The sequence below is a fragment of the Caloenas nicobarica genome, chromosome 3 (genome assembly GCF_036013445.1).
Source record: "Caloenas nicobarica isolate bCalNic1 chromosome 3, bCalNic1.hap1, whole genome shotgun sequence".
In the NCBI taxonomy this organism is placed as follows: Eukaryota; Metazoa; Chordata; class Aves; order Columbiformes; family Columbidae; genus Caloenas; species Caloenas nicobarica.
The window spans coordinates 104631600-104644124 of record NC_088247.1 but is presented as its reverse complement, the minus strand read 5'-3'; the positions used below and the strand labels follow the sequence as shown (position 1 = coordinate 104644124).

The 12525-nt window shown below is 39.3% G+C and overlaps 1 protein-coding gene across 3 annotated transcripts in view; it reads left to right on the top strand.

The window, feature by feature from the left end:
- LCLAT1 (lysocardiolipin acyltransferase 1) overlaps positions 1-12525 on the top strand; it is a 124242-nt gene that overhangs the window by 19738 nt on the left and 91979 nt on the right. The gene's annotated exons all lie outside the window — the stretch shown is intronic.

The following is a 12525-nucleotide window of genomic DNA, read 5'->3' as shown; positions in this document are numbered from 1 at the left end:
AGACCGAATGACAGCAAGAGGAGAAGGAAGCAGTTTTTTTAGAGCAATAATCAGGATGTTATCTGCAGCTACAGAACAGCTGTTTGGGTTTCTTTTATACCAGATGTGTGTGGCAACCATTAACTGAGTTCACAAGGCCATTCCTTTGACTTATGGAATGCTAGTGGCTGCCTGCAGCTCATCTGTCTTGAGTCACGTGTGCTGCTGTTTTCTACAGGTCACTCTTACTTTAGTTGAAATCCTTGGGGTTGCAATGAATTCACTATTGTGAGACTTAGAAGATTTTTTTTTTTTTTCCCCCAAAGGTGTTCTATGTCAACAAGTCATTGAACTTAGTCATGTTCATACGTGTGATAGGAAATAACAATTTCTTTATCAGTGCTTTTACTAGAGGAAGCTCTGCTGCCTGCGTTCATGCATTCAAACTCTGCGAGATTGCTGCCTTTTGATCTGTCAGCTCTATGCGATTGATCTGTATAATGTAATGACTATGTATGAACTGTGCCATGACACATTCAAAGAGCTAATAATTCATTCTTTGAAACCATTTCTACCCGTGTGAGTCATGGTGGGACTTGTCACCTCCCCAAAATGTTTTTCAAGATTCCGAATTGTGACCATTCTCCAAGGGGCAAGTATCTGTGAAGTATTTCCAGGTCAGTGACTGTCAGACTGGAATTCCCAAACCAGAGGGAACAGCTACCCAAACTGAAACATAGTCTGGAATCTGAGGACCACATCTGTATAAGAAAAGAGCTTGTTAGTTCCTGTGCTTCTCCTTCTGTTTTGATTGCTAATAAAGTTTCTGTGGTTTTTATTTTGGAGAGTGCAAAAGCTAGAAAATTTGATTCATCGAGGCCAGGCAATGTCTCGTTAGAAGATGACTGGAAAACCATACTTGTTCTAGAGACAAACACGATGTAATTTCAGTAGCAGAATCCCTTTGTGAGTCTCCTGGAAACAAATGTTTTGCATGAGGACGCAATTTTTCTTGTTCTGAATTCGTTCGAACAATTTACCCTGAAGACTCTATTTGTGGTAAATGTTTCTTGAGAAAGCCTTTGCTTGAGTGCTGTTCAGCATCCAGATTGAATCTGAGTGCTGTTTAGAAGCTGCAAAGGCTGTGAGCATGTGAACTGGCAAATGTATTGAGCAGAGCACTGTGCTTCAGTCTTTTGAGTAGCTGGGAAGATCTGTGTCCTATAGAGCTTCCAGCTGATGTTTCCATCTGTTCTCCAAACTACTGTGCTCTCCATAAAAAAAGTACGTTGACCTGGAACAGCAACACAGCTTGCTTTCCTTTCTTTAACTAGGTGGTGAGTTAAGGTATTTACAGAGGAAAGAGGATAATTTGCTTAAGTAAAGACAATTGATAGTAGGGGTATTGAGGACCTCTCTTCATCTATAGGGATTTTTTCCCTCTTCTGTGTGTCAACAATTCGAAGTTTTTGGTTTCTCCAGTGCAGGAGCAAAGACAGAAGGCTCACTCCATGTCAGGGAGGAAACTAAGACATAAATCCAAGTGGCCTTATTAGGACTTTGACACACTTTCTTTCCAGCTGTTTGAGAACATAGCCATGAGAAGAACGTGCTTGGGAATTTTCCACCTGCCCATTTGACGTAGGACAAGAAAGAAACCAACCATTCACTTCCTGACAGCATGTCTGAAAACTGGAAGTGGAATGGTTATTTAATGTGTTTGGATATTTTGGCAATCTGATTCGTAGTTTTTAAATGGTTGATGCCAGTTCTTGACGCAACACATTTTTTTTTTTTATTCCATGAATAAAAGGATGCAACAGACAAATCTTCAGGGCATCAGAGCATACTGTGGTCTATTTTCTGGTTTGTTCTCCCTCTAATAGCAGGATAAATGCAAATATTTTGAGGCCTGTCCTCTTCCATCAAGCTTCTGGGAAAGAAAAAAGAAACGGGGGGGTGGCAACTGAGCATGGAAAATTTTATGAAATTGCTCATGGGTTTCCTTTTCATGTGAAATTTCCCTGAAATTTTCGCCATGACTCATTTCCTTCTTGATTCCTTTTTAAGTCCATAGTTTGGGCTTTTTTTTTTTTTTGCTTTTTTTTTTTTTTTTTTAAGACAAGTAGGTAGCTTTTTTCCTGCCCAGTGTGACATGGATTTTGCAAAGGTGGATATTCATTGTTGAAGTTATTCTGTGTCTTTTGAGTGCTTAGACATTGCAGTCTGTTCTCCATTGGGACAGATGCCCTCTTTTCTCTAACTTCTCTTTACAGCCCTTGGGTAGAGATAGGAAGCAAATAACGCATTTCCAAAAAAACCCAGATATTAATCAGAGGTGTATTGTGTGAGGGAAGAGGTCATGGGAAGTAGGATGTTTTGTTTTAGCAGATAAATAATCTATTGGTGGTTGCAAAGCTCTTATATTGACAGAAGGTCAACGAGGGAGTCTGTTATGATTTCCTATGTTCTGACTTGCAGTTTTCAGTTCGTGCTGATGTACCTTCTTGCTGCTAGATATAGACTTCCCTAGAACCCATTCCCCAAAATGCCACCTGGCCTCTTCTACAGTGGTGAGGGCTCGTCTTTTCTGGATCAAAAACTTGCACGACTAATTCCTTCGTACTTGAGAAACAGAAATACTGTCCAGTATGAGAGATGTAAAATGTTGATAGAATGCAGAGTCCTTCTTGGAAGGGAAAAAAATCAAGACTCTCAGGGTTCTTCTACTACCTGTAAGATAGGGCTTACTTCTTTTATAGAAATATCCACAATAGTATGTTCTTCTAGTGCAATTAAAGTTTAGTACAACAATTCAATGCATCTGAAGCATTGTAAACCCTTGAAGATCTTGGCAGCACTTCTTGGAATATCTTGTTCCGTAAAGGTTTATATGATCTGATCACCAAACCATCTGAATGCTCCTCACAGTGAATTAAGGCCTGTCCTCTTTTCCTCTCCGCTCCACACCACCTTCTAGGGTTCAGATAAACCCAATTATTTATAAGACTAGAGTCTTTCAAAATAGTGTGTATTCTCCCTAGTTGGTGAAACAAATGAAATTATTTAAATTCAAAAATATTAATTTGTTGGAAAATAAAGCTTGAATGCTGGAAGTAAAATGGTCTGCAAAGGTTAATTTGGTTTTGATCTAGACATTGGTAGTATCTTTGTTTTATGTGAACACGTTCTATTATTTCTGTAACTAGCTGTTTCCTTTTACTAAACTTACAAGTAACCGAATGGAGAACCTTGAATTAAGAATGTCACTTACTCTTTAATTAGAAACATACCTGCCTGTCCTGCTCATAAGAAGTGCAGTCCTCCTAATGTTGAAAATTCCATGGTTAAACTCCTTCATCCTTTATGAAGAAGGAGCTTATTTTGTAGAGTAATTAGGCCGACTTCTTAGTTTGGCTCTTTTCATATCACTAATAGCATAATTTCTTCTAGTTGGATAAGTTACTACGCCTGAAACAAATTTGAGACATTGAAAAGAAGTCTTAAGAACAAACTGAAAACTGAAATCCAGAATAAGATTAAAGTAAAATAATAATAAAAATGAAACTACCGTCCCACACACCCTCCCATCCCAATGTAACTAGAGAAAACTTCACTGCATTAATGTACAGCTGTTGTGTCATAGGAACTCGCAAATACTGAAAGTGGCAGTTTCCTCGGCTGTGGCGATCCTGGCTTAGTTCTCCTTTCTAAAATAAAAGTATTCCATCCAGGAACAGCTTTCGATTTAGGTGCATTTATGCATTTCCACATGTAAAGTGTAAATTCTTAGCTTAATTTGAAGTATCAGTGCAGCTAGGTACCAATATATGCTATTTAGTTGTTTGTCCAACAGGATAGGAACCGTAAGAAAAAACTTGGTGGTGTTTGATTTTTATAATCCTGTATTTGTATTCTTGTCTCTAGATGTACAAATAGCTGTAAGTATTAGTTGAAAGGCCAAGTTCTTGTAGATTAGATGCATGCTCAGAAAGTCTCTTGATAAACTAGGCAAACTAAATTTCCCAGCTTGGTCACTGTTTACTCTTTTGAGTTGTGATTAATTTGACTGGAGGCAAATGTGGCTGTTCTTGAGTTGGGAGAAAAATTATTCAGTTAATATAGTTGTCGTGACAAAAGGAAGAAAATTTTTGGAATCCAAGTGACACTTAAAATGTTACCACCTTAATGACTGTACTAAATAGTCCATTATTAAGGAATGGTAGGCTATTACTAATGTATTTTTTATATATATTTTTATATCTATGTATTTTTTTATATAGATATATATTTTTATATATATATATATATGAGTGTGTATGGGGCAGGAGGCTGGGGTGCTCACAGCATTACTAATAGATTATGCCCTTGGGATTATTAGAGGGTAGTGTGTTAACCTCACAGCATAGTGGGTAGGGAATCTTTCTGTCTGATCTGTGTTTTATCATCTGTAGGTTACTTTTTTAAACTTATAATTTCTTTTGAAAGTAGAACTGGCTAAGGGAAAATTCTAGTGGTCATGATGATGCTTGCCTAGTGTACATCTGGCATAGAGTGGTCTTGGAATACATATGATTATATGGAAAATAAGTTAGATATCCACATGCTGGTGTTTTCAAACCTTTTAGGAGGTTGTTCAAGACAAACTGTTACTGGCTAAGTGAACTGAATTGAATAGCCTTCCATACATTTGTTTAAATGATCTAATGGTATCTCTGGCTTTAGACTTTGAGGAGGACAAAAGCCCATGACAACTAAAATACCGTTCGAATGTAACATAGTTTTTCCAAATGTCTTCTGGTGGTATAGATGGAAGAATAGTCTTTTGTATGTTTAAGTCAGCAGGAACACACTAAGAGAAAACTGAAGAGGGAGCTATTTTGCAGAAGCACTTCATTTTGAAAAATTTTTTGATTGCTGAAGTTTATGACTCTGCTCATGTTTAGTTACTTCTTGTATGTAATGAGCAAAAATTGCAATTTTCATCGTCACTTCTTATCCTTTTCATATGTAAATGTTAGGGAGTCTGATAACCTGCATCTTGAACTGATCTCTAAAACAGCTTGAAAGGGCTAAACATTATTTGCCGAAACTCTGTTCAAAGCTCCAGGCTGTGTGGGTTGCATGTTCTTATAGGAAAACATTTATTCATAACGAGAAACTCTTCCAGGGCATCCTGTACCTTGTTCCTTCCCTCCCTTTTCTCAGAAGAAAAACTTGAAAAAAATATTGCCTGGAAAGCAGTTTGCATTTGCAGGGTTCTCATGTCAAAAAGATGTGAAGAGAGTGAGGCATCCCTGAGGTTGTCTCTCTAGCTTTTCCTACTGTGATTGCAATTTTTTCTTAGAAGTTCTAAAATATTAACCCCCTGCAGATCAAGCCTCTAGGAAAATAAGCTGTGTGTATGTTTGCTGCTTCATAGGAAGAGAAAGTAGAATTTCCTTTTGTGAAATTAGATTATAGGATTAGCCTACTGAATGGAGCGAGATGGGATGAGGAATGAAGGGAAATAATTCCAGTGACCCAACTTAAGGCATTTATGTAAATGCCCAAAATGAAATGAAGGAAATCTTTCTTTGATGGATTGGTACGAGGCTTGGCAAATTCAGAATTGCATAAGAGATTTTGATCCGGGATTTTGAAAAGTCTGTACTACTTTTCTGGTAGGAAGCAGAAGACAGCTAATCGCTTTTCAATTTAATATTTTCTCTCAAAGATTTGAAAAAGAAAAAAACAACCGAAAAACCCTTACTCCAGAAACATAGTTAATGTAATATACATACAGAAGAGGTGAAAGTTGACTTAGAAGGCAATTCTTAAAATTACTTCATTTCTTTTGACCTCAGTAACTATTTAAGCTAACACATTTGAAGAAGAAACGTGCTCCTTTACATAAGCACGTCTTGCTCTGGAAGCTGCTTGTGGTTAAACGTTTCATCACAGTAACAGCAGCTTATGCGTGCTGCCAAGAGACCATTACTTTTTCCTCTGTGCTCAGGCTGTTCCAGTGAGATACCTTTAAGGTGAGAAAATGCATATTTAATAAATCCTGTCACCACTGCCTATTCAGAGAGCTTTGTGTGTGAACTTCTTACTCCATTCCACCAATTGTGATTGCTGATACTTTTATGGAACAGAGTTTAATTAAAAAAATATATATATATTTAAGATAAAACCAAATTGTGATTTACAAGGAGAGACTTTTAAAATGGCTTATGTAAATAATAAAGATTATTTGGTTATAGATACTGTAGTATGCGTACCAAAAGTATGTTTTGCCTTCTGATAGGAAATGAATGGGAAGGTTCCTCTGATGTTATTAGAAGTTTATTTAGAAAACGGGTTGTTCTATAATGAAACCTTGATCCTTTGAATTTTTTTGGTTTTATCCCCTTTTCAAAGCACCAACTGCAGCTTTACCTCCACATCCTTTGTGTAACAGGAATATATCAAAGAGCAGCATGTGCTGGGACTAGTGCAGGGCTACACATGTGCTATTTGACCAGCCAGCTGCTTCCAAACAGGATTTATATGGCTATATTATTTCAGTGTATTGCTTGAAAAGAGCGTTAATTCGTCATTCAAGTAAACTGCTGAAGGTGGAAGAGGATCTAAAATGGCTTTAACAGAATTTAACAAAGCCTCCCCTTCCTCCCCTTCCTCCCCTTCCTCCCCTTCCTCCCCTTCCTCCCCTTCCTCCCCTTCCTCCCCTTCCTCCCCTTCCTCCCCTTCCTCCCAACAAATGAGTTAAAATAGAACTTTGATTAAATAGTATGGGTAGCAATATTGCTGTTTAAAAACTGGGTTACTGTATGCATTGCCCATAAAACTTTTTGAAATATTGATGTAAAAGGTTGTGTACATTTCTTGATATAATAAAATTCAGGGCAGAGGGAAAGTGAAGACTTAATATTTTTCATTAGGATTTGTCTTCTGCATATTTTTCTGAATACTCTGTTCTGACCTTCTCATCAATATATCAAAATTAGTAATCAGATTTAATTGCTCAGCAATTGACATCACTTAGTCCAATGATTGATTCCTCTTACCAGCATTACTTTAATGATATATCCGTTTGATCCCAAAAGAAGAGATATTTTTTAAAAGTTTTTGTGAAAGCTTCTTTTCTTACTGTAATGGTTCAATAAAATGTTCAGCTGTGGCTGATTTGGAAAGGAAACGCCCGTCGTTGCTTGTATCTGTGTTGGAAAAATAATTTCAGTATAATAAATCTTAGCTGTTGTTGAAAACTCTGTGCTCAGCAGGAATCCATGTTTGCTCAAGTTGTTTTCAAATTTTCTCCTTATTGCACTTTTGAAAACTGTTTTACAACCAACTTTACCCCTCCTTCAGTGAGTTAGACGAGGGCTCTGGGGAAAGATGGGCGATGGAAAACTCTGGCTCATGGACACCTGAGCCAGTACATTAATCTTCTGGGTTGTAACTGGCTTCAAATTGCTGTTGTTAGAAGGCATGTTGTTTTGCCGTGATTAGCTGTAGCACAGGGCTTTCCAATAGTTCTGGGCTTTCCTTTTGATACAGCATGTTCTGTATCCCCACTGCTGCCTTGGTTTGGGTCTTTCTGTCCTCTCTCTGGCTGTTAAACTGTGACAACTTCAGGAGCAGGTGAAAATGATTTCTGTGAGAAGAAGGTTTTGAGTGTTATGGAACTTTACTTAAAACTACAAATGATATGTTTTAGCCTGGTGAAATTATGAGCTTAATCAAAGTTATTTGTGTTAATACAAATATATAACTGATAATGTAACAGTCTCGCAGCATATTCGGAGATACCATAGCAGAAGTTGCAAACATTTATTTTCTATTTAAACTATGAAAAATGTATTATTAATCTTTAAATAAAACAATATAATTCTGTGTGTTTCTGTGGAGAGCTTTTAAGGCCATCTACATATAGCGAGCTACCCTTATGAGAAGACAGTGCTCTTCCGTAAATTCAAACCAAAGTACGTACAAGAAATTGTATTTTGTGTTAAGAGTGCAAGCACTCGAAAGAAGTGTCCACATATTTTTCCCTGTGAAAGTAAAAATTGGGAGTGTTTAACTTAACAATCGCAGCTTAACTTTTTCAGAGGTGTTACTGCCTTAGTTGTTGCTCGGGGTGGAACCTGCTGAGGGGAGAAATCAAAACTCTGACGCTTTGCCTTGCTTGTTACTGGGGCTCTGATTTTTGCCATTGTGGAGAACTAGGTTTAAGACCCTGCTCAGTATGAGTTAAGATACGTAGGAGTGAGTGTTTCTCACTTAGTTGCCTCCACTAGAATAGAAATTCCCACACTATTCATTCTGTCCATGAGCTTGGAAAGCAGCATCCCTGTGTGTCTTCCTGATTTTATGCCTCTGGGAAAGACCAGTTGACCCAACTGCCAGTTAATTAATTCATAACATTTTAGAGTTGGGACAATTTTACTGTCCCTTGTTTGGTGAAGGCCTTGTAACTATAGTTTCTCTAGCATAAAGAAATAGCTTTAATAGACTCCAAGTGATACTGTATAATATCAGGTCTTCGATCCTTGTGTTGCTCTCGTTTATCAAGCTGTTTACTTGATGGTTGTGCTGGCAACAAAAATATTTCAGAGCTGAACATCTCAGTATAGGATAGGATAGCTGTCTGTTCCATGCACAGATGAAAAATGTCACTTAGGTCTGGGACATAAGAATATTTCAGACAGTGCTGTTACTTTTAATGCTGGTGTTTCCGTGTTCAACTTTGTAGCTGTGCTTGTGATATGCTTTATTGACTTCAGCATGCCTTGCAGTCGTGTCAGAAGTGGACTAGTTTTCTTGAGAATGTATTGTTTGAATGCAGAGTGTCCCAGTATGTAAAGATATACTGTCCTTTGGTTATTTGATAGCACTGAGAATTTCCTCAGTGTGTTTACTTTCATAAGACACAGGGAGAAGCCTAACTGATGAGGAAGAGAGGGAAATGGAATGTCATAAGCACCTGTTTTTCACAACTCCCTGATTTATAACTTCCCCGATAAAAATATCACCTCCGCAATGCCCATTGCAATGAACTCATTAAAGGCATTTCAAGATCTGTGATTGCACTTGGGAATTCTTCTGCAAATGCAATTAGATGTATGTGTTTTCTCATATGTATCCTTAGCCAGTTGCCCAGGTACTTCACTTACTAATGAGCGTATTTTACAACTTGAAGATAAGCTCTTCCAGCTTCTGTTTCTGTGATATTAGTATGCTAATCAGAAATAGCAGATTCTTTCCAGGAATTCTGTGGTTTTGTATTCAATTTTTCCTGAAAGGTCAGGGCACTTGGTAAGAGGGGAAACATATGCCAGGGTGTGTTCCCACTTGGAAATAACTGAGAGAATGCTGGATTTTCTTGGGAGAGAAATTCTTGTAGTAAGGGTGGAAAGCGGGGCGGGGAAGCAGGGGAAAAAAAAAAAAAAAGGGAAAAAAAAAAATCTTGATGTTGAATTGCTAGATCGCTAAATCTGGCCCCAAAGAAAAGTTGAGATACAGCTGGTATTAAACATGTTCCATGACTGTAGCAACTGCTATGAGAAGATTACTGATTTAGATATTTCTAATAGCATGATCCGCACAGCCAAACTGGGATATCATCTTCCTTTTTTGGATATAATTTATCAAGTGCAAAGATTGAATTATTTTATTTCCTCTTAGATTCATTTTTTTAAATTTATGATTTCTTTTAAGGGGGAGAGGGGATGCTAATATATAAACTTCTGTAGACTATGTCTACCTTGTCACCTGTCTCCTTTATCTTCCACATGACAGTTTGGGTGTAGGTCAGGGTATTCTTCATCTTCTGGCCTCTCATCCCTGAGACATGAGCAGCGTAATTTCTTTAACTATCCAAACAATTTTTTGCTTCAACAATCACAGTCTTTTTGAAGCTGTTCTGTCTTTTTGTTCCTTTCCCCTATCACTTTGAGGCTTTTAAGGCACTTTTGTAGCAATATCAGTGGTACTGAGTTGGAGAGTGGAAGCAGTCAGCTGGTCTATGACAACGCCTCAAGTGTGTGTTGGGAGGTTCTTCGTCTATAGCTCTTGTGAGGCTTTTCTTCTTGCCTCCCCTTTTTTTCCTAACAGCACTTGTTGAGCTGGAACATTGCTCACATGTGTAAAATCTAGTAGTCTCTGAATAGCTATAATGGATTATTTCCCTGACTAGGTCACTTGCTGTTCTGTAATTATTCTGTGGATTCTTTATTCTTGGATTGCCTAGCATCTGCGTGTCTGCCACAGCATGTCTGTCTAATGAATCTGCAACTGCCAAATGTATTTGCAGCCGACTTGAAACTTGTTCTTACTGTAACATTGACTTGGTTTTTGTGATGGGAAATACACCACCTATTAAACCACTTTTTGATGAATGGACTGTTCAGTGGAGGAGGAACTGGCTGGGTGGTCGCACCCAGAGAGTAATCGTCAGTGGCACAATGTCTGGACAGATACCGGTGACAAGTGATGTCCTTCAGGAGTCTGTGTTGGGACCAGTACTGTTTAACATCTTCCTCAGTGACGTAGACAGTGGGATCGAGTGCAACCTCAGTGAGTTTGTGGATGACACCAAGCTGAGTGGTACTGTTGACACGCCTGAGGGATGGGATGGCATCCAGAGGGACCTGGACAAGCTTGAGAAGTGGGTCCATGCGAACCTCATGAGGTTCAACAAGCCAAGTGCAAGTCCCTGCACCTAGGTGGGGGCAACACCCAGTATCAATACAAGCTGGGGGATGAACGGGTGGAGAGCAGCCCTGCTGAGAAGGATTTGTGGAGTACTGGTGGGTGAAAGACTGGGCATGAGCCAGCAACATGTGCTTGCAGCCCAGAAGGCCAATCGTATCTTGGGCTGCATCAGAAGGAGCGTGGCCAGCAGGTTGAGGGAGGTGATTCTGCCCCTCTGCTCTGCTCTGGTGAGACCCCACCTGGAGTCCTGTGTCCAGCTCTGGAGCCCTCAGTAAAGACATGGACCTGTTGGAGAGGGGCCAGAGGAGCCACAGAAATGATCAGAGGGCTGGAACAGCTCTGCTGTGGGGACAGGCTGAGAGAGTTGGGGTTGTTCAACCTGGAGAAGAGAAGGCTCTGGGGACACCTAATTGTGGCCTTTCAGTACTTAAAAGGAGCCTGTAAGAAAGATAGGGACAGACTTTTTAGCAGGGCTTGTTGTGATAGGACAAGGGCTGATGGTTTTAAACTAGACGAGGGGAGATTCAGGCTAGACATGAGGAAGAAATTTTTTACGATGAGGGTGGTAAAACACTGGCCCAGGTTGCCCAGAGAGGCGGTAGATGCCCCATCCCTGGAGACATTCCAGGCCAGGCTGGATGGGGCTCTGAGCAACCTGAACTAGTTGAAGATGTCCCTGCTCATTGCAGGGGGGTTGGACTAGATTACTTCTGAAGGTGCCTTCCAACCCAAACTATTCTATGATTCTATGACTTCTTTTTTATAAGCTCCTTTCAGTTCTGGCAAACGTTATTAGAAACTGAGATTCTGTTCCAAATGAACTACTATTTTACATAATACAAAGTTAAAAAGCTAATAGATATTGCTTTTTTCCATTTGTCTTCTGGCAGCTTAGTAAATTATTGCATAAGCACTGGCAGATAACTTTCCTGGTTGCTTCAGCATTGAATTACTTTATTTAGCTGCTTATACTGGTAACTTTTTATAGGATAAAATGACCTTGCTAAATGTTCATGCAAAACATTTTGTTATTTGTTTGATAGTACCACTGGGTCCTTTGCATCTAAATCCAACACACTTTATAAGGAAGAGTCAAACGTTCCCTCACATCTTCCTGTGTGTTTGAGGAACCAAAGCCATTGAGCTTTAACAAGAAACAGGAGTTGCTTTATTATACTACATTGGTGAAACATTTTCTGGCTTTGAGAACACTTAAAGTTTGAAGAAAAATGTGTGTTTTATAGAATCAGATTCAGTAGCCCTACAACCAGAAGCAATGTCTCTGCATCAGCCTGCTGCCATGCCCGGGCTGAGAATCCCTGCTGAGACACGGAGCTTGGTTAGCTCAAGTGCACATCGTCTAACTCAGCCCTGTGTCTTCCCAGGCAAAGCCGGCATCAATGCCCAGCTCCACGCAGGTGCATGAGGGAGGTTTTTACACTCTGAAATGCAATCCTCTGTTAGAAATGGTTTTGAAGACCTAGATCGACTGGAAGCCCTGGGGACGTGCCTTTGAAGTTCTGTCAGAAGAGAAGCTTCCCTTTGTAGCTGGTGGAAAGAAAGAATTACAGAGCTGAAGATGGGGTTAAGGCCACAGTTCTTAACACTAGTTTGTAGTGTAATCTTAGAAATATCCAGATATGCTGTTGACTGATCCTACTGGTGAACTATGCAAACGAGATTTGAAAATTGTTCTCCAGAAGGCTCTGAAAAGCACAGGAGAACTTCTCTTACTGTAAGGTCTTGCAGCAGAAATATTATTAGTGGGACAGTAGTTTGGCAATGTGTGATTTTTTGGCTATATCACTTTGGGTGTTCCGTCTTCACCAAAACATAACAGACTGAGAA